At 40.0% G+C, this 27,914-nt stretch overlaps 1 protein-coding gene across 1 annotated transcript in view; it reads left to right on the top strand.

Moving 5' to 3' along the window:
• The first annotated feature begins 15,047 nt into the window (after positions 1 to 15,047).
• LOC137438279 (uncharacterized) overlaps positions 15,048 to 27,914 on the top strand; it is a 61,297-nt gene continuing 48,430 nt past the window's right edge. Inside the window, exon 1 of the mRNA XM_078766406.1 lies at positions 15,048 to 15,139. The gene's annotated coding sequence lies outside the window, so the exon portion shown is untranslated. The remainder of the gene's footprint in view (positions 15,140 to 27,914) is intronic.

Here is a 27,914-nt window from a genome sequence, read left to right as displayed (position 1 = left end):
TTGTAAAGTAAATGTCAGCTCTTTCACGAGCCTCGATTCAGTATCCAAAAAAAACAACTTGTATTTGTCCTACTTCCTTCCGCAGTTGCTCTCTTTGTTTCTCGAATCTCTGTCTCCAAGGTGGAATTTGGGTTCTATTTGTAGGGCCTGGTTTTTCTTCTTCTGGTGTTGTTTGTCCGTTACTTTTTCTTGAATAAATAGTGAAACAGACGTTGATTTCCTTCAAGGTGGATGATTTTGAAATCATTTTTCTAATTGAATGGTTGGTTCACCCCACTAAGATTTTTGTATGTTTATTGTTTTCTATGTGATAAAGTTTTGGTCTTTCTCTGAGTTTTATCAATTTCATCTCATCTATTTTGTTGCCTGTCATGTATGAAGCTGCAAATATTCACCGTTTTATCTGGACACCGTGACCGCGGGTTTATTTCCGTTTCCGGGAGTTACGGCTCAGCTCGGAAGGTGCTGCGGTGAATCGGGCCTGTATCTGCAGAGTCAATAAACGTGTGCAACAATCGATTGTAGTCTGTCGAGATACCTTACATGGCGACGAGGATAAACATGTAGAGTCTAGATCATGACTTATTTCGGCCATATCGATGAATTCGACCCTCATGAGGGAGATTTCGACACGTATTCTGAGCGGTTGTCTTTCTACTTCGAGGCGAACGGCATCACGACGGAAGCCCGGAAGAAGGCCGTCCGTCTTCCTGTCCGTTTGCGGGGGTGAGACGTTCACACTCGTTAAAAACCTGATTCGGCCTCGGACAATCCAGGAGCTCACGTATGCAGAGCTCAAGGCCGCTTTGAAGGAACATTGCAACCCATCTCCTTCAGTCATCCTGTGTCGGTTTAATTTTTACATGTGCAGACAGCAGCAAGGTCAGTCAATCGCAGACTTCATTGCACACCTCAAAAACTGTCACATCTGTGTGAGTTTGGGGACACTATTGACGACATGCTCCGTGATTTGCTGGTGGTTGGCATGTCCGATGACCGCACTCGTAGACGCCTGCTTGCTGAGAGAAGACTGACTTTCCAAAATGCCAGAGACACCGCCATTTCCATGGAAAGTGCTGATCGCAACATTACAAGCATCGGTGCCACTCGCTCATCTGGTACCAGCCCTGCTGTGAATCGGTTGGATCATGATCAGCCAAAACGTTGGAACAAGTCGCCTCGTCAGAAGGCAGTGCAGTCTCAAACCCACAACAAATGTTTTCGGTGCAACGGAAATCACCCTCCGTAGACGTGTCGGTTCAAAGATGCGACCTGCCATTTCTGTTCGAAAACTGGCCATATTGCTCCAGCTTGCATCACTCGCAAATCGGGAAAAGAGAAAGCTGCTGACAAGATTCATCAGTTTATCGGTTCGGAGGAACCTGAGCTTGACCAGGTGAGCTCCGTTTCCGACAACTCAGAATCGTATGACCTGTTTCATATTGATTCTCGCCATAAGCGGGACCCTCTTCTTGCCACTGTTGTCGTCAACAATCGACCATTGCAAATGGAGGTAGACACTAGTGCAGCTGTCTCGCTCATCAGCCGTGCTGTTTTCACAAATCTGATAGTCACCATGGTGTTTGACGCAGAAAAGTTTGCGGCGTCCCCTAATGAGGCACAGTTCCAAGCGTTAAAAAGATCGGAACTCTTGATATTGGCCAAACATTTTAACTTGGAGGTCCGAGCTCACATAAAGAAAGCAGAGATGCAGGCATTGGTGGTAGAATCTCTGGTGGGACAAGGAACATGGACAGAGATAGCCTTGGATTGGTTACCCGAGGAAAATGAAAATGTGGAGCTCCGGAAAATGGAGATGCAACTGCAGAGCCAGGAAAGGTTAAAAGAGTTGGAATGGAAAGCCAAGGAAAGAAGAGCAGAGGAAAGGAGAGCTGAAAGGGAACTCAAGGAAAGAAGAGTAGAACTGGAACGAGAACTTGAGGAGATTAGAACAGAGGAAAGGAGAGCCGAAAGGGAGTTAAAGGAACGTGACATGGAGTATCAGAGGGAGCTTAAACTCAAGGAGCTGGAATTAATGGGAGCACGGAGAGAAGTCGTATCCATGCCGGCTAGTTCGACAACTAGTCAGAACACTTGGGATGTTGGTAGGCATGTGAGGCTGGTTCCACCCTTCAATGAAAAAGAGGAAGCCAAGTTTTTTTTACACTTTGAGAAAGTGGCTCGAATGACAAAATGGCCTGTGGGTCCTGGACGATGTTAGTGCAAAGTGTTCTGGTGGGTAAAGCTCAAGATATCTATTCAGCTTTACCGATTGACCAATGTGCAGATTATGAGATAGTGAAGAAAACCATTCTCAAAGCCTATTAATTGGTCCTTGAAGCTTACTGGCAAAAATTCAGGAATGCCAGGAAGAGGGAGAGTGAGACCCATGTGGAGTTTGCCAGAATGAAGGAAACCATGTTTGATCGGTGGTGTGATCCGAAGGGGATTGGGAAAGACTTCAAACTGTTGCGACAATTGATCTTGGTGGAGGAATTCAAACAGTGTGTCCACACGGACATTAAAGTACATCTGGATGAAAATAAAGTACCAGAGTTGTATGAGGCAGCAACCGTGGCAGATGACTATGCCTTGACACACATGATGGGGTTCCACAAACCTCACTTCTCAGTAGAGTTAGCCAGGGGAGTTATGGTAAATCAGGTGCGGAGAACAAATATTCATGGAGGCGGCCTAGAGATGACGATGAGGACAAATCTGAAACCGCGACTTTTAGGGATCAGAAGACTACAGTTCCAAGACAGACTAATCTTCCGGGGGGCCCGAGGCAGACCAGGAGTTTTTCCTCTGGGCCTACTTGCGCTTTTTGCAAGAAACCTGGGCATTTGATGTCCCAATGTTACGCCCTGAAAAGGAAAAATCAGGAGCGGAGTCAGACTAGTACAACTCCGAATGCATTGGCAAATGTGAGAAATCGTCCTTGGAGGACAGTGCCTTGTGAAGGTTCCCATGCCAAAGTTACGGCATCACAGAACGACCTTGTTCAAGAGGGTAACAAACCTTTTATTTCAGAGGGGTTTGTGTCACTGGATGGAGACTTGACTAACCAGAGACCTGTTAGGGTATTGGGAGACACCGGAGCACATCAATCTTTGATGCTTGAAGGCATTTTGCCATTGTCAGAGAAGACGGCAATTGGTGTTAGTGTTCTTTTACAGGGGGTTCCTGGCTATGTTAAAGCTCCACTTCATGTCATCCATTTAAAGTCTGATTTTCTGTCAGGACTGGTCACCGTAGGTTTACAAGCCACTCTTCCTGTAGAGGGAATCTCTTTTGTTATCGGGAATGATTTGGCCGGTGGTCGAGTTTCTGGTAATCCGATGTTTGTTGAAAAGCCTAGTATGGAAAATAACACCGCACAGTTAGAGCAGGAGATTCCGGGTATCTTTCCATCCTGTGCCGCGACTCGTGCTATGGGTAGGAAGCGCTCTGAAGTGAAAGAGAACGTACTGACGGCACGCTTGGCACAGGCACGTCTTGTCGAGTACCCTGAAACTAAGTGTCAGCACACACTAGTCATAGATGGAGGCAATGTTGGCAAGTTCTTTGTAGGTGGACTGAACTTTGACACAAGTGAAGATGTTCTGGACTCTATCTTTGGCAAATATGGACCACTCTCCTGGAAGTGCGGCTGATAAAAGACAGGGAGACACAAAAGTCAAGAGGGTTTGGCTTTGTCACGTTTGAAAACACAAAGGATGCCAAAGATGCAGAAAAGGATTTGAGTGGCAAGGATTTGGATGGTCGGACCATAACAGTTGAGAAGGCAGGCCATGGGCGTCGAGGGGGCTACAGAGGAGAAAAACGTGGAGGTAGTTTCAGGGGTGGCTATGGCTCCCGGGGTGGGAGTAGTAGTTTTGGTGTTGGCGGCAGTCGAGATTACCGTGGAGGCTCCCAGAGTTACGGCAGCTCCCGAAGGGATGATTATCAGGGTAGTGGCCGAGAAGGAGACCGCTATTCACGTGACTACAGCGTCAAGTGCTCCAACCATGATTATTATGAAAGTTAGGAAGAGTTTGAAGCACTGAATGCTGCGGAGTAGCTGAGTCAAGATTTCTACCTGGATTAACCTGTGAACTCAACATTCCTAAATGCGTCCACACAGCGAATACTTCCAGGCCTCACCACCCAACCACCATGAAACCTGTCTCTCCACTCGGCCTCCTTAAAAAAGTGCTATAGGTTTTATTTGCTTTGGATTCACTGATCACAACCCCTTAACCTTCATTCAAAAGATGAAAAATAAAAACCAGAGGTTGATGAGATGGAGTTTGGCTTTGCAGGAGTTCAACTTGGAAATTTGAGCATGTAAAGGGCAGGGACAATGTCGTTGCTGATGCTTTGTCCAGAGTGAACTAGCTTTGGAAATTTCTGTAGGTTGTTTGGAAGTTTTGTTGCTTTATTTTGGGAAATATTAATTATCGTTGCTCACGGGAATTGATGATTTGGGTGTGAGTTTTACTTTTGTTTGTTAAAAGAGTTTTTGCCTGCAAAGAAAGTTTTCATTATGTTCAAACTTTCTTTCTTGAGGGGGGGGGGGGGGGGGCGGGGAGTGTTACGGATTCGTCACTTCCGTTGTCATGGTTTTCATCCACTGTAAACATTTTTGATTCCATGTACTCATATTGTTGTCGTTTAAGGGAGATAGATATTGCTGTTTTCGGAAGGTAAAAAAGTTAATGTTAAATGAAACCGGAACCGGACGACAAAGAAGAGGAAGAGAAGGAAAAGAAGGCGGAGCGAGTGAGTCGGACAAGAAAGCCGAGTTGTTTCGAGGTCTTGGGTAAACGTTGGCGAACGAAGGTCACATGTGCACTTCGGGTTTCCCGGGAAAGGGATTCCTGTGGCAGAGTTGTTATCGTTGTGACAGATCAACCTGCGTGTCATGCGGTGGATTCTGAAGAGAATCATTGGAGGGCCGTTACGTGTCGAGTACGGGTCGTCGGCCATTTTACCTCGCGCATTTACGCTTCACTCAAGGTTTTTCGCTTCGCTTTAATCACTGTCACCGCATTCAGATGTGGATTTGGCGTGTGTGTGCGACGTGGCTCTTTGAAGGTAAATCTGCGGTGTCGCCAATTTGGAGCCGTGAAACGACCATACACGAGGGTGTGATTTCCCAGTCGCCTTGAGGGCACCTTTGTGCATCTTTGGCAGCAGGACTGTAACTGCCAACCCAACGGGATTCTGGTCTCGATTGGACATTGTTCTGACGATTGCTGGAGCGGATCGACTTTGGCTTGAAGCCGGGAATAGAGACATTGGGCATCTTCTTCTTTTCGCTCACTTGGAGCACAGTGAGTTATATTGTACGAACCTGATGGTACCATCATCGGATATATATTGATTGTACTTTTGATTATTATTATTGTTGTACTTACTATTATTCTTGTGTGATCTTAATACAATATTTGTTTGTTGGTAACAATTGGTGTGGCTTCACCATTGATCTTTGACATACAGAATAACACATTTTTCTGCCGTGACTCCTCTCGGGGCTCGGAGGTACACCGTGACCAGGGGTTTGGGGAGGAGCACGTAACAGTTGACATATGCTCTATTTTCACATTGACACATGTTCTATTTTCACGTTGACTCATGTTCTATTTTCACGTTGACACATGCTCTATTTTCACATTGACATATGCTCTATTTTCACATTGACACATGTTCTATTTTCACGTTGATACATGTTCTATTTTCACGTTGACACATGTTCTATTTTCATGTTGACACATGTTCTATTTTCACGTTGACACATGTTCTATTTTCACGTTGACACATGTTCTATTTTCACATTGACACATGTTCTATTTTCACGTTGACACATGTTCTATTTTCACGTTGACACATGTTCAATTTTAACGTTGACACATGTTCTATTTTCACGTTGACACATGTTCTATTTTCACGTTGACACATGTTCTATTTTCACGTTGACACATGTTTTATTTTCACGTTGACACATGTTATAATTTCACATTGACACATGCTCTATTTTCACGTTGACACGTTCTATTTTCACGTTGACACATGTTCTATTTTGACGTTGACACATGTTCTATTTTCACATTGACACATGTTCTATTTTCACGTTGACACGTGTTCTATTTTCACGTTGAAACATGTATTTTCATGTTGACACATGTTCTATTTTCACGTTGACACATGATCTATTTTCACATTGACACATGTTCTATTTTCACGTTGACACATGTTCTATGTTCACGTTGACACAAGTTCCATTTTCCCATTGACACGTGTTCTATTTTCACGTTGCACATGTTCTATTTTCACGTTGACACATGTTCTATTTTCACGTTGACACATGTTCTCTTTTCACGTTGACACATGTTCTATTTCAACGTTGACACATGTTCTATTTTCACGTTGACACATGCTCTATTTTCACATTGACACATGTTCTATTTTCATGTTGACACATGTTCTATTTTCACATTGACACATGTTCTATTTTCACGTTGACACATGTTCTATTTTCACGTTGACACATGTTCTATTTTCACATTGACACATGTTCTATTTTCACGTTGACACATGTTCTATTTTCACGTTGACACATGTTCAATTTTCACGTTGACACATGTTCTATTTTCACATTGACACATGTTCTATTTTCACGTTGACACATGTTCTATTTTCACGTTGATACATGTTTTATTTTCACGTTGACACATGTTATATTTTCACGTTGACACATGTTATATTTTCACTTTGACACACGCTCTATTTTCACGTTGACACATGTTATATTTTCACGTTGACACATGTTATATTTTCACGTTGACACACGCTCTATTTTCACGTTGACACATGTTCTATTTTCACGTTGACACATGTTCTATTTTCATGTTGACACATGTTCTATTTTGACGTGGACACATGTTCTATTTTCACATTGACATATGTTCTATTTTCACGTTGACACATGTTCTATTTTCACGTTGAAACATGTATTTTCACGTTGACACATGTTCTATTTTCACATTGACACATGTTCTATTTTCACATTGACACATGTTCTATTTTCACATTGACACATGTTCTATTTTCACGTTGACACATGTTCCATTTTCACATTGACACGTGTTCTATTTTCACGTTGCACATGTTCTATTTTCACGTTGACACATGTTCTATTTTCACGTTGACACATGTTCTATTTTCACGTTGACACATGTTCTATTTTCACATTGACACATGTTCTATTTTCACGTTGACACATGTTCTATTTTCACGTTGACACATGCTCTATTTTCACGTTGACACGTTATATTTTCACGTTGACACATGTTCTATTTTCACGTTGACACATGTTCTATTTTCATGTTGACACATGTTCAATTTTCACGTTGACATATGTTCTATTTTCACGTTGACACATGTTCTATTTTCACGTTGACACATGTTCTATTTTCACGTTGACACATGTTTTATTTTCACGTTGACACATGTTATATTTTCACGTTGACACATGTTATATTTTCACGTTGACACACGCTCTATTTTCACGTTGACACATGTTATATTTTCACGTTGACACATGTTCTATTTTCACGTTGAAACATGTATTTTCACGTTGACACATGTTCTATTTTCATGTTGACACATGTTCTATTTTCACGTTGAAACATGTATTTTCACGTTGACACATGTATTTTCACGTTGACACATGTTCTATTTTCACATTGACACATGTTCTATTTTCACGTTGACATATGTTCTATTTTCACGTTGACACATGTTCCATTTTCACATTGACACGTGTTCTATTTTCACGTTGCACATGTTCTATTTTCACGTTGACACATGTTCTATTTTCATGTTGACACATGTTCTCTTTTCACGTTGACACATGTTCTCTTTTCACGTTGACACATGTTCTATTTCCACATTGACACATGTTCTATTTTCACGTTGACACATGCTCTGTTTTCACATTGACACATGTTCTATTTTCACGTTGACACATGTTCTATTTTCACGTTGACACATGTTCTATTTTCACATTGACACATGTTCTATTTTCACGTTGACACATGTTCTATTTTCACATTGACACATGTTCTATTTTCACGTTGACACATGTTCTATTTTCACGTTGACACATGTTCTATTTTCACGTTGACACATGTTCTATTTTCATGTTGACACATGTTCTATTTTCACATTGACACATGTTCTATTTTCACGTTGACACATGTTCTATGTTCACGTTGACATGTTCCATTTTCACATTGACACATGTTCTATTTTCACGTTGCACATGTTCTATTTTCACGTTGACACATGTTCTATTGTCACGTTGACACATGTTCTATTTTCACGTTGACACATGTTCTCTTTTCACGTTGACACATGTTCTATTTCCACGTTGACACATGTTTTATTTTCACGTTGACACATGCTCTATTTTCACATTGACACATGTTCTATTTTCACGTTGACACATGTTCTATTTTCACATTGACACATGTTCTATTTTCACGTTGACAAATGTTCTATTTTCACGTTGACACATGTTCTATTTTCACATTGACACATGTTCTATTTTCACGTTGACACATGTTATATTTTCACGTTGACACATGTTCAATTTTCACGTTGACACATGTTCTATTTTCACGTTGACACATGTTCTATTTTCAGGTTGACACATGTTCTATTTTCACGTTGACACATGTTTTATTTTCACGTTGACACATGTTATATTTTCATGTTGACACATGTTATATTTTCACTTTGACACACGCTCTGTTTTCACGTTGACACATGTTATATTTTCACGTTGACACATGTTATATTTTCACGTTGACACACGCTCTATTTTCACGTTGACACATGTTCTATTTTCACGTTGACACATGTTCTATTTTCATGTTGACACATGTTCTATTTTGACATTGACACATGTTCTATTTTCACATTGACATATGTTCTATTTTCACATTGACACATGTTCTATTTTCACGTTGAAACATGTATTTTCACGTTGACACATGTTCTATTTTCACATTGACACATGTTCTATTTTCACATTGACATATGTTCTATTTTCACATTGATACATGTTCTATTTTCACGTTGACACATGTTCCATTTTCACATTGACACGTGTTCTATTTTCACGTTGCACATGTTCTATTTTCACGTTGACACATGTTCTATTTTCACGTTGACACATGTTCTATTTTCACGTTGACACATGTTCTCTTTTCACGTTGACACATGTTCTATTTCCACGTTGACACATGTTCTATTTTCATGTTGACACATGTTCTATTTTCACATTGACACATGTTCTATTTTCACATTGATACATGTTCTATTTTCACGTTGACACATGTTCCATTTTCACATTGACACGTGTTCTATTTTCACGTTGACACATGTTCCATTTTCACATTGACACGTGTTCTATTTTCACGTTGCACATGTTCTATTTTCACGTTGACACATGTTCTATTTTCACATTGACACGTGTTCTATTTTCACGTTGCACATGTTCTATTTTCACGTTGACACATGTTCTATTTTCACGTTGACACATGTTCTATTTTCACGTTGACACATGTTCTATTTTCACGTTGACACATGCTCTATTTTCACGTTGACACGTTATATTTTCACATTGACACATGTTCTATTTTCACGTTGACACATGTTCTCTTTTCACATTGACACATGTTCTATTTCCACATTGACACATGTTCTATTTCCACGTTGACACATGTTCTATTTTCACGTTGACACATGTTCCATTTTCACGTTGACACGTGTTCTATTTTCACGTTGACACATGTTCTCTTTTCACATTGACACATGTTCTATTTCCACGTTGACACATGTTCTATTTTCACGTTGACACATGTTCCATTTTCACATTGACACGTGTTCTATTTTCACGTTGCACATGTTCTATTTTCACGTTGACACATGTTCTATTTTCACATTGACACGTGTTCTATTTTCACGTTGCACATGTTCTATTTTCACGTTGACACATGTTCTATTTTCACGTTGACACATGTTCTATTTTCACGTTGACACATGTTCTATTTTCACGTTGACACATGCTCTATTTTCACGTTGACACGTTATATTTTCACATTGACACATGTTCTATTTTCACGTTGACACATGTTCTCTTTTCACATTGACACATGTTCTATTTCCACGTTGACACATGTTCTATTTTCATGTTGACACATGCTCTATTTTCACATTGACACATGTTCTATTTTAACGTTGACACATGTTCTATTTTAACGTTGACACATGTTCTATTTTCACGTTGACACATGTTCTATTTCCACGTTGACACATGTTTTATTTTCACGTTGACACATGCTCTATTTTCACATTGACACATGTTCTATTTTCACGTTGACACATGTTCTATTTTCACATTGACACATGTTCTATTTTCACGTTGACAAATGTTCTATTTTCACGTTGACACATGTTCTATTTTCACATTGACACATGTTCTATTTTCACGTTGACACATGTTATATTTTCACGTTGACACATGTTCAATTTTCACGTTGACACATGTTCTATTTTCACGTTGACACATGTTCTATTTTCACGTTGACACATGTTCTATTTTCACGTTGACACATGTTTTATTTTCACGTTGACACATGTTATATTTTCACGTTGACACATGTTATATTTTCACTTTGACACACGCTCTGTTTTCACGTTGACACATGTTATATTTTCACGTTGACACATGTTATATTTTCACGTTGACACACGCTCTATTTTCACGTTGACACATGTTCTATTTTCACGTTGACACATGTTCTATTTTCATGTTGACACATGTTCTATTTTGACATTGACACATGTTCTATTTTCACATTGACATATGTTCTATTTTCACATTGACACATGTTCTATTTTCACGTTGAAACATGTATTTTCACGTTGACACATGTTCTATTTTCACATTGACACATGTTCTATTTTCACATTGACACATGTTCTATTTTCACATTGATACATGTTCTATTTTCACGTTGACACATGTTCCATTTTCACATTGACACGTGTTCTATTTTCACGTTGCACATGTTCTATTTTCACGTTGACACATGTTCTATTTTCACGTTGACACATGTTCTATTTTCACGTTGACACATGTTCTCTTTTCACGTTGACACATGTTCTATTTCCACGTTGACACATGTTCTATTTTCATGTTGACACATGTTCTATTTTCACATTGACACATGTTCTATTTTCACATTGATACATGTTCTATTTTCACGTTGACACATGTTCCATTTTCACATTGACACGTGTTCTATTTTCACGTTGACACATGTTCCATTTTCACATTGACACGTGTTCTATTTTCACGTTGCACATGTTCTATTTTCACGTTGACACATGTTCTATTTTCACATTGACACGTGTTCTATTTTCACGTTGCACATGTTCTATTTTCACGTTGACACATGTTCTATTTTCACGTTGACACATGTTCTATTTTCACGTTGACACATGTTCTATTTTCACGTTGACACATGCTCTATTTTCACGTTGACACGTTATATTTTCACATTGACACATGTTCTATTTTCACGTTGACACATGTTCTCTTTTCACATTGACACATGTTCTATTTCCACGTTGACACATGTTCTATTTTCACGTTGACACATGTTCCATTTTCACATTGACACGTGTTCTATTTTCACGTTGCACATGTTCTATTTTCACGTTGACACATGTTCTATTTTCACATTGACACGTGTTCTATTTTCACGTTGCACATGTTCTATTTTCACGTTGACACATGTTCTATTTTCACGTTGACACATGTTCTATTTTCACGTTGACACATGTTCTATTTTCACGTTGACACATGCTCTATTTTCACGTTGACACGTTATATTTTCACATTGACACATGTTCTATTTTCACGTTGACACATGTTCTCTTTTCACATTGACACATGTTCTATTTCCACGTTGACACATGTTCTATTTCCACGTTGACACATGTTCTATTTTCACGTTGACACATGTTCCATTTTCACGTTGACACGTGTTCTATTTTCACGTTGACACATGTTCTCTTTTCACATTGACACATGTTCTATTTCCACGTTGACACATGTTCTATTTTCACGTTGACACATGTTCCATTTTCACATTGACACGTGTTCTATTTTCACGTTGCACATGTTCTATTTTCACGTTGACACATGTTCTATTTTCACATTGACACGTGTTCTATTTTCACGTTGCACATGTTCTATTTTCACGTTGACACATGTTCTATTTTCACGTTGACACATGTTCTATTTTCACGTTGACACATGTTCTATTTTCACGTTGACACATGCTCTATTTTCACGTTGACACGTTATATTTTCACATTGACACATGTTCTATTTTCACGTTGACACATGTTCTCTTTTCACATTGACACATGTTCTATTTCCACGTTGACACATGTTCTATTTTCATGTTGACACATGCTCTATTTTCACATTGACACATGTTCTATTTTAACGTTGACACATGTTCTATTTTAACGTTGACACATGTTCTATTTTCACGTTGACACATGTTCTATTTTCACGTTGACACATGTTCTATTTTCACGTTGACACATGTTCTATTTTCACGTTGACACATGTTCTATTTTCACGTTGACACATGTTCTATTTTCACGTTGACACATGTTCTATTTTCACGTTGACACATGCTCTATTTTCATGTTGACACGTTATATTTTCACGTTGACACATGTTCTATTTTCACATTGACACATGTTCTATTTTCACGTTGACACATGTTCAATTTTCACGTTGACACATGTTCTATTTTCACGTTGACACATGTTCTATTTTCACGTTGACACATGTTCTATTTTCACGTTGACACATGTTTTATTTTCACGTTGACACATGTTATATTTTCACGTTGACACACGTTATATTTTCACGTTGACACACGCTCTATTTTCACGTTGACACATGTTATATTTTCACATTGACACATGTTATATTTTCACATTGACACACGCTCTATTTTCACGTTGACACATGTTCTATTTTCACGTTGACACATGTTCTATTTTCACATGGAAACATGTTCTATTTTGACGTTGACACATGTTCTATTTTCACATTGACACATGTTCTATTTTCACGTTGACACATGTTCTATTTTCACGTTGAAACATGTATTTTCACGTTGACACATGTTCTATTTTCACGTTGACACATGTTCTATTTTCACATTGACACATGTTCTATTTTCACATTGACACATGTTCTATTTTCACGTTGACATATGTTCTATTTTCACGTTGACACATGTTCCATTTTCACATTGACACGTGTTCTATTTTCACGTTGCACATGTTCTATTTTCACGTTGACACATGTTCTATTTTCACGTTGACACATGTTCTATTTTCACGTTGACACATGTTCTCTTTTCACGTTGACACATGTTCTATTTCCACGTTGACACATGTTCTATTTCCACGTTGACACATGCTCTATTTTCATATTTTCACGTTGACACATGTTCTATTTTCACATTGACACATGTTCTATTTTCACGTTGACACATGTTCTATTTTCACGTTGACACATGTTCTATTTTCACGTTGACACATGTTCTATTTTCACGTTGACACATGTTCTATTTTCACGTTGACACATGTTCTATTTTCACGTTGACACATGTTCTATTTTCACGTTGACACATGTTCTATTTTCACGTTGACACATGTTCTATTTTCACGTTGACACATGTTCTATTTTCACGTTGACACATGTTCTATTTTCACGTTGACACATGTTCTATTTTCACGTTGACACATGTTCTATTTTCACGTTGACACATGTTCTATTTTCACGTTGCCACATGTTCGATTTTCACATTCACCTTCAAGTGAGCACTTAGCTCCCCTCACTCTCATCTCTCTTGCCACCTGTTGCCTTGGCCTAGATGTAATCTCCTCTATTCTGTCTTTATCTAGATATCTTTTAATTGTTGAAAATTCCTTCTCGAATTTATCAAGGGGGACGGTCTCCACCCTCGTAGCCTGTTTCGTTTTAGCTGGTTCCTGAACCGTTCACCTTTACCTTTACTCCCCCATGCCTCATGCATGGAATACATCTTGCATTGGAGGATTATCCCTCCTCCTTAACACTCCAGGTTTTCGTTTGTAATTTTCTCCTCTGGATTATTGTCTTTGATGGTGGTGAGACAGTTAGCACCTTCTCAGCTTCTTGCTTTGGTGCATAATTATGTCTTTTCGCGAGGTGATGTTTTTCCTCGCTTGAGAAGGTGTAGTCATTACCTGTTACAGGGCACTTTCCTGCTGCTCGGAGTGGCCGCACAGACGTGGTGTGGTGTGTGTGTGTGTTTGTATGTGTGTGTGTGTGTGTGTGTGTGTGTGTGTGTGTGTGTGTGTGTGTGTGTGTGTGTGTGTGTGTGCGTGTGTGTTTCCATCCGTTTGTTCGTGCTGTAGCATTTTTACCATTTGAGTTTTATCATCAAATTTTCACCAAAGCTTTATTATGATAATACGGATAAGGAAAATTAATAATTTGGTCAAAAGGTCTAAAGGTTAAAGGTCAGCTTCACATAAAATCACCAATTTTCACACGATTGACTTGTAATTTAAATCATTTGCATGTCGGGTCACTCACTCAATTGGTTCACTAATCAAAAGGTAAAAGCTGGTTTTTTTTTAGATCTAAAGCTCAAAGGTCGAGGCTGCATAAAATCATCAAGTTTCATTTTGTGTTTTTTTTTCACATGTTTTCGTTATTTTGAGCTACGGTAACTGGAGAAGAAGAAGAAGAAGAGGTAGACGTCTGAAACAAACTGACGTGGACGGGCTTTGCATTTTCAGTTGTTTCTAGTTTGATTTGATATCAACTTCATTAAGAAACACAATGTTTTTATTATGACGTGTTCGGCGTGTGAAGATAATTTTGGTGAGCAAATCTGAAGAAACGCGCATGCGCAGTCTGGGGTGCCTGGCAAGATGGCGCAGCAACAGACGTGTGTAGTTTTTATGTTGAAGGATTGACGGACAAGGCATCGCATTCAAGGTTGGTGTGTCAGCGAGGGCTGTGTGGAATGGCTGATCGAGTAGAGAAACTGCATTGAGATCTGGGTCGATGAGTGGAAGAAGAGAGAGGAGGTGTGAGAGAGTGCAGGTGAGAGAGAGAGTGCAGGTGAGAGAGAGAGTGCAGGTGTGAGAGAATGCAGGTGTGAGAGAATGCAGGTGTGAGAGTGGAGGTGAGAGAGTGGAGGTGAGAGAGTGCAGGTGAGAGAGTGCAGGTGAGAGAGTGCAGGTGAGAGAGTGCAGGTGAGAGAGTGCGGATGTGAGGGTTAATCCTCTATATTATATAATATAATGTGGCCATGGTGATGAGTACGAGGAGTGATATTATTATTCTTTATGAACATGAATGATGGGCCCATGGTGATGAGTACGAGGAGTGATGATATTATTATTCTTTATGAACATGAATGATGGGCCCATGGTGATGAGTACGAGGAGTGATGATATTATTATTCTTTATGAACATGAATGATGGGCCCATGGTGATGAGTACGAGGAGTGATGATATTATTATTATTCTTTATGAACATGAATGATGGGCCCATGGTGATGAGTACGAGTGATGATGATATTATTATTATTCTTTATGAACATGAATGATGGGCCCATGGTGATGTGTACGAGGAGTGATGATGTTATTATTATTATTCTTTATGAACATGAATGATGGGCCCATGGTGATGAGTACGAGTGATGATGTTATTATTATTATTCTTTATGAACATGAATGATGGGCCCATGGTGATGAGTACGAGGAGTGATGATGTTATTATTATTCTTTATGAACATGAATGATGGGCCCATGGTGATGAGTACGAGTGATGATGATATTATTATTATTCTTTATGAACATGAATGATGGGCCCATGGTGATGTGTACGAGGAGTGATGATGTTATTATTATTATTCTTTATGAACATGAATGATGGGCCCATGGTGATGAGTACGAGGAGTGATGATGTTATTATTATTCTTTATGAGCATGAATGATGGGCCCATGGTGATGAGTACGAGGAGTGATGATGTTATTATTATTCTTTATGAACATGAATGATGGGCCCATGGTGATGTGTACGAGGAGTGATGATGTTATTATTATTCTTTATGAACATGAATGATGGGCCCATGGTGATGAGTACGAGGAGTGATGATGTTATTATTATTCTTTATGAACATGAATGATGGGCCCATGGTGATGAGTACGAGGAGTGATGATGTTATTATTATTCTTTATGAACATGAATGATGGGCCCATGGTGATGAGTACGAGGAGTGATGATGATATTATTATTATTCTTTATGAACATGAATGATGGGCCCATGGTGATGAGTACGAGGAGTGATGATGTTATTATTATTCTTTATGAACATGAATGATGGGCCCATGGTGATGAGTACGAGGAGTGATGATGTTATTATTATTCTTTATGAACATGAATGATGGGCCCATGGTGATGAGTACGAGGAGTGATATTATTATTCTTTATGAGCATGAATGATGGGCCCATGGTGATGAGTACGAGGAGTGATATTATTATTATTATTCGTTATGAACATGAATGATGGGCCCATGGTGATGAGTACGAGGAGTGATGATGTTATTATTATTCTTTATGAACATGAATTGGTGGGTCCATGGTGATGAGTACGAGGAGTGATGATGTTATTATTATTCTTTATGAGCATGAATGATGGGCCCATGGTGATGAGTACGAGGAGTGATGATATTATTATTCTTTATGAACATGAATGATGGGCCCATGGTGATGAGTACGAGGAGTGATGATGTTATTATTATTCTTTACGGACATGAATGATGGGCCCATGGTGATGAGTACGAGGAGTGACCACGTTATCTATATAAATAATACCGTAAGGACTCGACTTTGTTATCCCTTTTACGCCGCACCCAGTGACCCGATGCCCACGGCAGTTATGGATTTACGATCTACGAACCGCGCTCTTTGTTTATCACGTACAGCCATACTCGAAAAATCTGAATTCGCCGACTTTGGGACCCAAAAGCATCCGATTATCGGCCGATACGACGCCATCTTACGACACCATCGTATTGGCGTCTGCTGGGCGAAGGCGATGCGAGCCGTCCGCTGATTGGACAGTCGAGTGGTGTGATGGGTGGTGTGAACCAAATGATCTTTTTATTCCCTTGAACATTTTAAATTCGGATATATAAGGAAACATCTTTATCGTCATTTTAATAAAGTTAAATGGAGTGATGTTGCGATACTCGGGGTGCGTTGCATAAATCCTCGTAACTCAGAGAGGTGTAACAGGTGGCGAGACCTAAGGAAGCTTTTTTATTCCCTTGAACATTTGAAATTAGGATATACTAGGGCATGCCCGTACTATATATATATCTAAAATTATATCCCCCCCCTCTATTTACATGAAATGGTTTGGTCCATTCGCAAAGCCAAAGCGAACGGCTTGCGAGTACGGTGACAATCCCCCCCCTCTATTTACATGAAATGGTTTGGTCCAAAGCGAACGGCTTGCGAGTACGGTGACAATCCCCCCCCTCTATTTACATGAAATGGTTTGGTCCAAAGCGAACGGCTTGCGAGTACGGTGACAATCCCCCCCCCTCTATTTACATGAAATGGTTTGGTCCAAAGCGAACGGCTTGCGGAGTTTGGTAAAGAAATCGCCATAGCGTGCACAAACGCGCAGGAAAGCGAAAGAATCGCAAATTAGTTTTAATTAGTTTTAAAACATAGTTTAACGCCAACATAGCGGCAACATAGTTTGCCAACGTGAAATAAATGAATACGCTCTCAAATGTGCCGTCCGAGGCAGAGTCTGTTCGCCACGTTCGGCACACGTGATAACTCGCTGCTCTCTGATTGGTTGAATCGTTTTTTGGACATAGCTCGGTAACTACTTGTCCGATTAATATGAAACCTTGAAAAGGCACATCCTCGGGTCCCCAGCAATATACCTGGCAAGTTTAAAGTATATCGGACCCGTGGTTGTCGAGAAACAGCGGTCACAGACATACAGACATACAGAGATTACTGGAATTATAGATAGACTAGGGCATGCCCGTACTATATATATATCTAAAATTATATCCCCCCCCCCTCTATTTACATGAAATGGTTTGGTCCAAAGCGAACGGCTTGCGAGTACGGTGACAATCCCCCCCCTCTATTTACATGAAATGGTTTGGTCCAAAGCGAACGGCTTGCGAGTACGGTGACAATCCCCCCCCCCCTCTATTTACATGAAATGGTTTGGTCCAAAGCGAACGGCTTGCGGAGTTTGGTAAAGAAATCGCCATAGCGTGCACAAACGCGCAGGAAAGCGAAAGAATCGCAAAGTAGTTTTAATTAGTTTTAAAACATAGTTTAACGCCAACATAGTTTGCCAACGTGAAATAAATGAATACGCTCTCAAATGTGCCGTCCGAGGCAGAGTCTGTTCGCCACGTTCGGCACACGTGATAGCTCGCTGCTCTCTGATTGGTTGAATCGTTTTTTGGACATAGCTCGCTAACTACTTGTCCGATTAATATGAAACCTTGAAAAGGCACATCCTCGGGTCCCCAGCAATATACCTGGCAAGTTTAAAGTATATCGGACCCGTGGTTGTCGAGAAACAGCGGTCACAGACATACAGACATACATACATACATACATACATACACACAGAGATTACTGGAATTATAGATAGATAAGGAAACGTCTTTATCGTCATTTTAATAAAGTTAAATGGAGTGACGTTGCGATACTCGGGGTGCGTTGCATAAATCCTCGTAACTCAGAGAGTTGTAGCAGGTGGCGAGACGTAAGGAAGCTTAAAGATAACGAGCTGAAAACAGACGAACGATATCCCTTCCGTGGATGTTCCACGGGTTTCACGTCTTTATCGCATTTTAATAAAGTTAAATGGAGTGACGTTGCGATCAGTGAGTTGTACTTGTATACGAAGAGATAAAGGGATGGCATTGACTTCGAGACGGTACGTGATAGTTGGCTGCGGCTGGCTGATGCCACGTTTTTTTCTAAGTGCCATGGATGCTGATGGACATAATAAAGGTATCGGCTGATCTCTCATCGTAATATTACCCGATGGAAATGAACTGTTTCTTTGTTTGTCATTTCCTGTGCAATAATGTCAAATTGATGTCAGACCTCCTTTTCTATTGACAGCTGCTCTCCTTTTCGATGGCATCGTCTATTGATATGCATGTTCTCCTTTCATATAATTTTACACATTCACAATCAGTATTTCAATTCTTGCAGACATTGGAAAGGAAGTTGACTCACAGGCCAACTCTCTGGCTCAATCACAGGCCGACGCACAGGCGATGCAATTGTGAGTAGCATTTTTGCACAAGTGAAAATTGATCTTTCTTCCTAACTCTTAGTCGGACAAGCAAATCCCCTATGCCGTCCACAATGGTACACTCTATCCATACACCACATCCTCCCTTCCGTGGATGTTCCACGGGTTTTGGCTAGTTATTATTATTCTTTATGAACATGAATGATGGGCCCATGGTGATGAGTACGAGGAGTGATGATGTTATTATTATTGTTCTTTACTAGGGCATTGCCCGTACTATATCTACTAGGGCATGCCCGTACTATATCTATATCTAAAATTATATCCCCCCCCCTCTATTTACATGAAATGGTTTGGTCCAAAGCGAACGGCTTGCGAGTGGTGACAATCCCCCCCCTCTATTTACATGCAATGGTTTGGTCCAAAGCGAACGGCTTCCGGAGTTTGGTAAAGAAATCGCCATCGCGTGCACAAACGCGCAGGAAAGCGAATGAATCGCAAATTCGTTTTTATTAGTTGTAAAACATAGTTTAACGCCAACATAGTTTGCAAACGTGAAATAAATGAATACGCTCTCAAATGTGCCATCCGAGGCAGAGTGTGCCCGCCACGTTCGGCACACGCGATCGTTCGCTGCTCTCTGATTGGTTGAATCGTTTTTTGGACATAGCTCGGTAAGTAATTGTCCGATTAATATGAAACCTTGAAAAGGCACATCCTCGGGTCCCCAGCAATATACCTGGCAAGTTAAAAGTATATCGGACCCGTGGTTGTCGAGAAACAGCGGTCACAGACAAACGTACAGACAGAGATTAGTGGAATTATAGATAGATATCTAAAATTATATCCCCCCCCTCTATTTACATGAAATGGTTTGGTCCAAAGCGAACGGCTTGCGAGTACGGCGACAATCCCCCCCCTCTATTTACATGCAATGGTTTGGTCCAAAGCGAACGGCTTCCGGAGTTTGGTAAAGAAATCGCCATCGCGTGCACAAACGCGCAGGAAAGCGAATGAATCGCAAATTCGGTTTTATTAGTTTTAAAACATAGTTTAACGCCAACATAGTTTGCAAACGTGAAATAAATGAATACGCTCTCAAATGTGCCATCCGAGGCAGAGTGTGTCCTCCACGTTCGGCACACGCGATCGTTCGCTGCTCTCTGATTGGTTGAATCGTTTTTTGGACATAGCTCGGTAAGTAATTGTCCGATTAATATGAAACCTTGAAAAGGCACATCCTCGGGTCCCCAGCAATATACCTGGCAAGTTAAACGTATATCGGACCCGTGGTTGTCGAGAAACAGCGGTCACAGACAAACAGACGTACAGACGTACAGACGTACAAACGTACAAACAGAGATTACTGGAATTATAGATAGACTAGGGCATTGCCCGTACTATATCTATATCTAAAATTATATCCCCCCCCTCTATTTACATGAAATGGTTTGGTCCAAAGCGAACGGCTTGCGAGTACGGTGACAATCCCCCCCCTCTATTTACATGCAATGGTTTGGTCCAAAGCGAACGGCTTCCGGAGTTTGGTAAAGAAATCGCCATCGCGTGCACAAACGCGCAGGAAAGCGAATGAATCGCAAATTCGGTTTTATTAGTTTTAAAACATAGTTTAACGCCAACATAGTTTGCAAACGTGAAATAAATGAATACGCTCTCAAATGTGCCATCCGAGGCAGAGTGTGTCCTCCACGTTCGGCACACGCGATCGTTCGCTGCTCTCTGATTGGTTGAATCGTTTTTTGGACATAGCTCGGTAAGTAATTGTCCGATTAATATGAAACCTTGAAAAGGCACATCCTCGGGTCCCCAGCAATATACCTGGCAAGTTAAAAGTATATCGGACCCGTGGTTGTCGAGAAACAGCGGTCACAGACAAACAGACGTACAGACGTACAAACGTACAAACAGAGATTACTGGAATTATAGATAGACTAGGGCATTGCCCGTACTATATCTATATCTAAAATTATATCCCCCCCCCTCTATTTACATGAAATGGTTTGGTCCAAAGCGAACGGCTTGCGAGTACGGTGACAATCCCCCCCCTCTATTTACATGCAATGGTTTGGTCCAAAGCGAACGGCTTCCGGAGTTTGGTAAAGAAATCGCCATCGCGTGCACAAACGCGCAGGAAAGCGAATGAATCGCAAATTCGGTTTTATTAGTTTTAAAACATAGTTTAACGCCAACATAGTTTGCAAACGTGAAATAAATGAATACGCTCTCAAATGTGCCATCCGAGGCAGAGTGTGTCCGCCACGTTCGGCACACGCGATCGTTCGCTGCTCTCTGATTGGTTGAATCGTTTTTTGGACATAGCTCGGTAAGTAATTGTCCGATTAATATGAAACCTTGAAAAGGCACATCCTCGGGTCCCCAGCAATATACCTGGCAAGTTAAAAGTATATCGGACCCGTGGTTGTCGAGAAACAGCGGTCACAGACATACAGACGTACAAACGTACAAACGTACAGAGATTACTGGAATTATAGATAGATGAGCATGAATGATGGGCCCATGGTGATGAGTACGAGGAGTGATGTTATTATTATTCTTTATGAACATGAATGATGGGCCCATGGTGATGAGTACGAGTGATGATGATATTATTATTATTCTTTACTAGGGCATTGCCCGTACTATATCTATATCTAAAATTATATCCCCCCCCCTCTATTTACATGAAATGGTTTGGTCCAAAGCGAACGGCTTGCGAGTACGGTGACAATCCCCCCCCTCTATTTACATGAAATGGTTTGATCCAAAGCGAACGGCTTCCGGAGTTTGGTAAAGAAATCGCCATCGCGTGCACAAACACGCAGGAAAGCGAATGAATCGCAAATTCGGTTTTATTAGTTTTAAAACATAGTTTAACGCCAACATAGTTTGCAAACGTGAAATAAATGAATACGCTCTCAAATGTGCCATCCGAGGCAGAGTGTGTCCGCCACGTTCGGCACACGCGATCGTTCGCTGCTCTCTGATTGGTTGAATCGTTTTTTGGACATAGCTCGGTAAGTAATTGTCCGATTAATATGAAACCTTGAAAAGGCACATCCTCGGGTCCCCAGCAATATACCTGGCAAGTTAAAAGTATATCGGACCCGTGGTTGTCGAGAAACAGCGGTCACAGACAAACAGACGTACAAACGTACAGACGTACAAACAGAGATTACTGGAATTATAGATAGATGAACATGAATGATGGGCCCATGGTGATGAGTATGAGGAGAGATGATGTTATTATTATTATTCTTTATGAACATGAATGATGGGCCCATGGTGATGAGTACGAGTGATGATGATATTATTATTATTCTTTATGAACATGAATGATGGGCCCATGGTGATGTGTACGAGGAGTGATGATGATATTATTATTATTCTTTATGAACATGAATGATGGGCCCATGGTGATGTGTACGAGGAGTGATGATGATGTTATTATTATTCTTTATGAACATGAATGATGGGCCCATGGTGATGAGTACGAGGAGTGATGATATTATTATTATTCTTTATGAGCATGAATGATGGGCCCATGGTGATGAGTACGAGGAGTGATGATGTTATTATTATTCTTTATGAGCATGAATGATGGGCCCATGGTGATGAGTACGAGGAGTGATGATGTTATTATTATTCTTTATGAGCATGAATGATGGGCCCATGGTGATGAGTACGAGGAGTGATGATGTTATTATTATTCTTTATGAGCATGAATGATGGGCCCATGGTGATGAGTACGAGGAGTGATGATATTATTATTATTCTTTATGAGCATGAATGATGGGCCCATGGTGATGAGTACGAGGAGTGATGATGTTATTATTATTCTTTATGAGCATGAATGATGGGCCCATGGTGATGAGTACGAGGAGTGATGATGTTATTATTATTCTTTATGAGCATGAATGATGGGCCCATGGTGATGAGTACGAGGAGTGATGATGTTATTATTATTCTTTATGAGCATGAATGATGGGCCCATGGTGATGAGTACGAGGAGTGATGATGTTATTATTATTCTTTATGAGCATGAATGATGGGCCCATGGTGATGTGTACGAGGAGTGATGATGATGTTATTATTATTCTTTATGAACATGAATGATGGGCCCATGGTGATGAGTACGAGGAGTGATGATGTTATTATTATTCTTTATGAGCATGAATGATGGGCCCATGGTGATGAGTACGAGGAGTGATGATATTATTATTATTCTTTATGAACATGAATGATAGGCCCATGGTGATGAGTACGAGGAGAGATGATGTTATTATTATTATTCTTTATGAACATGAATGATGGGCCCATGGTGATGTGTACGCGGAGTGATGATGATATTATTATTATTCTTTATGAACATGAATGATGGGCCCATGGTGATGAGTACGAGGAGTGATGATATTATTATTATTCGTTATGAACATGAATGATGGGCCCATGGTGATGAGTACGAGGAGTGATGATATTATTATTCTTTATGAACATGAATGATGGGCCCATGTTGATGTGTACGAGGAGTGATGATGATATTATTATTATTCTTTATGAACATGAATGATGGGCCCATGGTGATGAGTACGAGGAGAGATGATGTTATTATTATTATTCTTTATGAACATGAATGATGGGCCCATGGTGATGTGTACGCGGAGTGATGATGATATTATTATTATTCTTTATGAACATGAATGATGGGCCCATGGTGATGAGTACGAGGAGTGATGATATTATTATTATTCGTTATGAACATGAATGATGGGCCCATGGTGATGAGTACGAGGAGTGATGATATTATTATTCTTTATGAACATGAATGATGGGCCCATGTTGATGTGTACGAGGAGTGATGATGATATTATTATTATTCTTTATGAACATGAATGATGGGCCCATGGTGATGTGTACGAGGAGTGATGATGTTATTATTATTATTCTTTATGAACATGAATGATGGGCCCATGGTGATGTGTACGAGTGATGATGATATTATTAATCTTCTTTATGAACATGAATGATGGACCCATGGTGATGAGTACGAGGAGAGATGATGTTATTATTATTATTCTTTATGAACATGAATGATGGGCCCATGGTGATGACTACGAGGAGTGATGATATTATTATTATTCTTTATGAACATGAATGATGGGCCCATGGTGATGAGTATGAGGAGAGATGATGTTATTATTATTATTCTTTATGAACATGAATGATGGGCCCATGGTGATGTGTACGAGGAGTGATGATGATGATATTATTATTCTTCTTCATGAACATGAATGATGGGCCCATGGTGATGTGTACGAGGAGTGATGATGTTATTATTATTATTCTTTATGAACATGAATGATGGGCCCATGGTGATGTGTACGAGTGATGATGATATTATTATTATTCTTTATGAACATGAATGATGGGCCCATGGTGATGTATACGAGGAGTGATGATGATATTATTATTCTTTATGAACATGAATGATGGGCCCATGGTGATGAGTACGAGGAGAGATGATGTTATTATTATTATTCTTTATGAACATGAATGATGGGCCCATGGTGATGACTACGAGGAGTGATGATATTATTATTATTCTTTATGAACATGAATGATGGGCCCATGGTGATGAGTACGAGGAGAGATGATGTTATTATTATTATTCTGAGTGATGGTGATGAGTGATGTCATCTTGTATGAGGAGTGATGATGTTATTATTATTCTTTATGAACATGAATGATGGGCCCATGGTGATGAGTATTGCTCCCCCAGCTCTCTCCGTGCTCTGTCCCCCAAATATTCCTACAGGTCGCACAAGATCTGCCAGCAACCCTCTGATGGTTAAACTGCCGAAATCTCGGCTCTCTGCTCACCTTCACTCTTTCATTCCTCTTTTCTCCCGCCTGTGGAACAAACTCCCACACTCCCTTCAATCCCTCTCCTCCCTCCAGGTCTTTAAAACAGCTGTTCACCACCATCTCTTATCTTCCCCCATCCATAACCTTGATCTTTTCTACCCCCACTAATTCACCCCAGATCCACCTTGTTTGAAATTCCAACTTATTTCCTGGAAATCCTGGCAGTGTCCATATGTTTATACCTCTCCCACCCCCCCCCTTCACATGCCTCCCCCCCTTCACATGCCTCCCCCCTTCACATGCCTCCCCCCCAAAGCCCTCTCCCTCCCACAGATCTCTCGATGTCTCCATGTCTCTCGGTCCCTGCTCTCAAATGTTGTGTTTGTGTCCTTCCCCCTCTCTCCCCATCTTGTCTACCGCTCCCGATGTTATTTGTTTTATGTGTCTGTTTGTCTTTCTGTGTGATTAATTTTCGCTCTTTCACGAGCCTCGATCTTGTATACAAAAAAAAAAAAAAAAAAAAAAAAATGTGTACGAGGAGTGATGATGATATTATTATTATTCTTTATGAACATGAATGATGGGCCCATGGTGATGAGTACGAGGAGAGATGATATTATTATTCTTTATGAACATGAATGATGGGCCCATGGTGATGTGTACGAGGAGTGATGATGATATTATTATTATTCTTTATGAACATGAATGATGGGCCCATGGTGATGAGTATGAGGAGTGATGATGTTATTATTATTCTTTATGAACATGAATGATGGGCCCATGGTGATGAGTATGAGGAGTGATGATGTTATTATTATTCTTTATGAACATGAATGATGGGCCCATGGTGATGAGTATGAGGAGTGATGATGTTATTATTATTCTTTATGAACATGAATGATGGGCCCATGGTGATGAGTATGAGGAGTGATGATGTTATTATTATTCTTTATGAACATGAATGATGGGCCCATGGTGATGAGTATGAGGAGTGATGATGTTATTATTATTCTTTATGAACATGAATGATGGGCCCATGGTGATGTGTACGAGGAGTGATGATGATATTATTCTTTATGAACATGAATGATGGGCCCATGGTGATGTGTACGAGGAGTGATGATGTTATTATTATTATTCTTTATGAACATGAATGATGGGCTCATGTTGATGTGTACGAGGAGTGATGATGATATTATTATTATTCTTTATGAACATGAATGATGGGCCCATGGTGATGTGTACGAGGAGTGATGATGTTATTATTATTATTCTTTATGAACATGAATGATGGGCCCATGGTGATGTGTACGAGTGATGATGATATTATTATTCTTCTTTATGAACATGAATGATGGACCCATGGTGATGACTACGAGGAGAGATGATGTTATTATTATTATTCTTTATGAACATGAATGATGGGCCCATGGTGATGTGTACGAGGAGTGATGATGATGATATTATTATTCTTCTTTATGAACATGAATGATGGACCCATGGTGATGACTACGAGGAGAGATGATGTTATTATTATTATTCTTTATGAACATGAATGATGGGCCCATGGTGATGACTACGAGGAGAGATGATGTTATTATTATTATTCTTTATGAACATGAATGATGGGCCCATGGTGATGTGTACGAGGAGTGATGATGATGATATTATTATTCTTCTTTATGAACATGAATGATGGGCCCATGGTGATGAGTACGAGGAGAGATGATGTTATTATTATTCTTTATGAACATGAATGATGGGCCCATGGTGATGACTACGAGGAGAGATGATGTTATTATTATTATTCTTTATGAACATGAATGATGGGCCCATGGTGATGTGTACGAGGAGTGATGATGATGATATTATTATTCTTCTTTATGAACATGAATGATGGGCCCATGGTGATGTGTACGAGGAGTGATGATGTTATTATTATTATTCTTTATGAACATGAATGATGGGCCCATGGTGATGTGTACGAGTGATGATGATATTATTATTCTTCTTTATGAACATGAATGATGGGCCCATGGTGATGAGTACGAGGAGAGATGATGTTATTATTATTCTTTATGAACATGAATGATGGGCCCATGGTGATGACTACGAGGAGAGATGATGTTATTATTATTATTCTTTATGAACATGAATGATGGGCCCATGGTGATGTGTACGAGGAGTGATGATGATGATATTATTATTCTTCTTTATGAACATGAATGATGGGCCCATGGTGATGTGTACGAGGAGTGATGATGTTATTATTATTCTTCTTTATGAACATGAATGATGGGCCCATGGTGATGTGTACGAGTGATGATGATATTATTATTATTCTTTATGAACATGAATGATGGGCCCATGGTGATGTGTACGAGGAGTGATGATGATATTATTATTCTTTATGAACATGAATGATGGGCCCATGGTGATGTGTACGAGGAGTGATGATGATATTATTATTATTCTTTATGAACATGAATGATGGGCCCATGGTGATGAGTATGAGGAGTGATGTTATTATTATTCTTTATGAACATGAATGATGGGCCCATGGTGAT

This window comes from Myxine glutinosa, chromosome 12 (genome assembly GCF_964187855.1).
Source record: "Myxine glutinosa chromosome 12, kmMyxGlut1.1, whole genome shotgun sequence".
Classification (NCBI taxonomy): domain Eukaryota; kingdom Metazoa; phylum Chordata; class Myxini; order Myxiniformes; family Myxinidae; genus Myxine; species Myxine glutinosa.
This window is presented reverse-complemented; position numbering and strand designations above follow the sequence as displayed.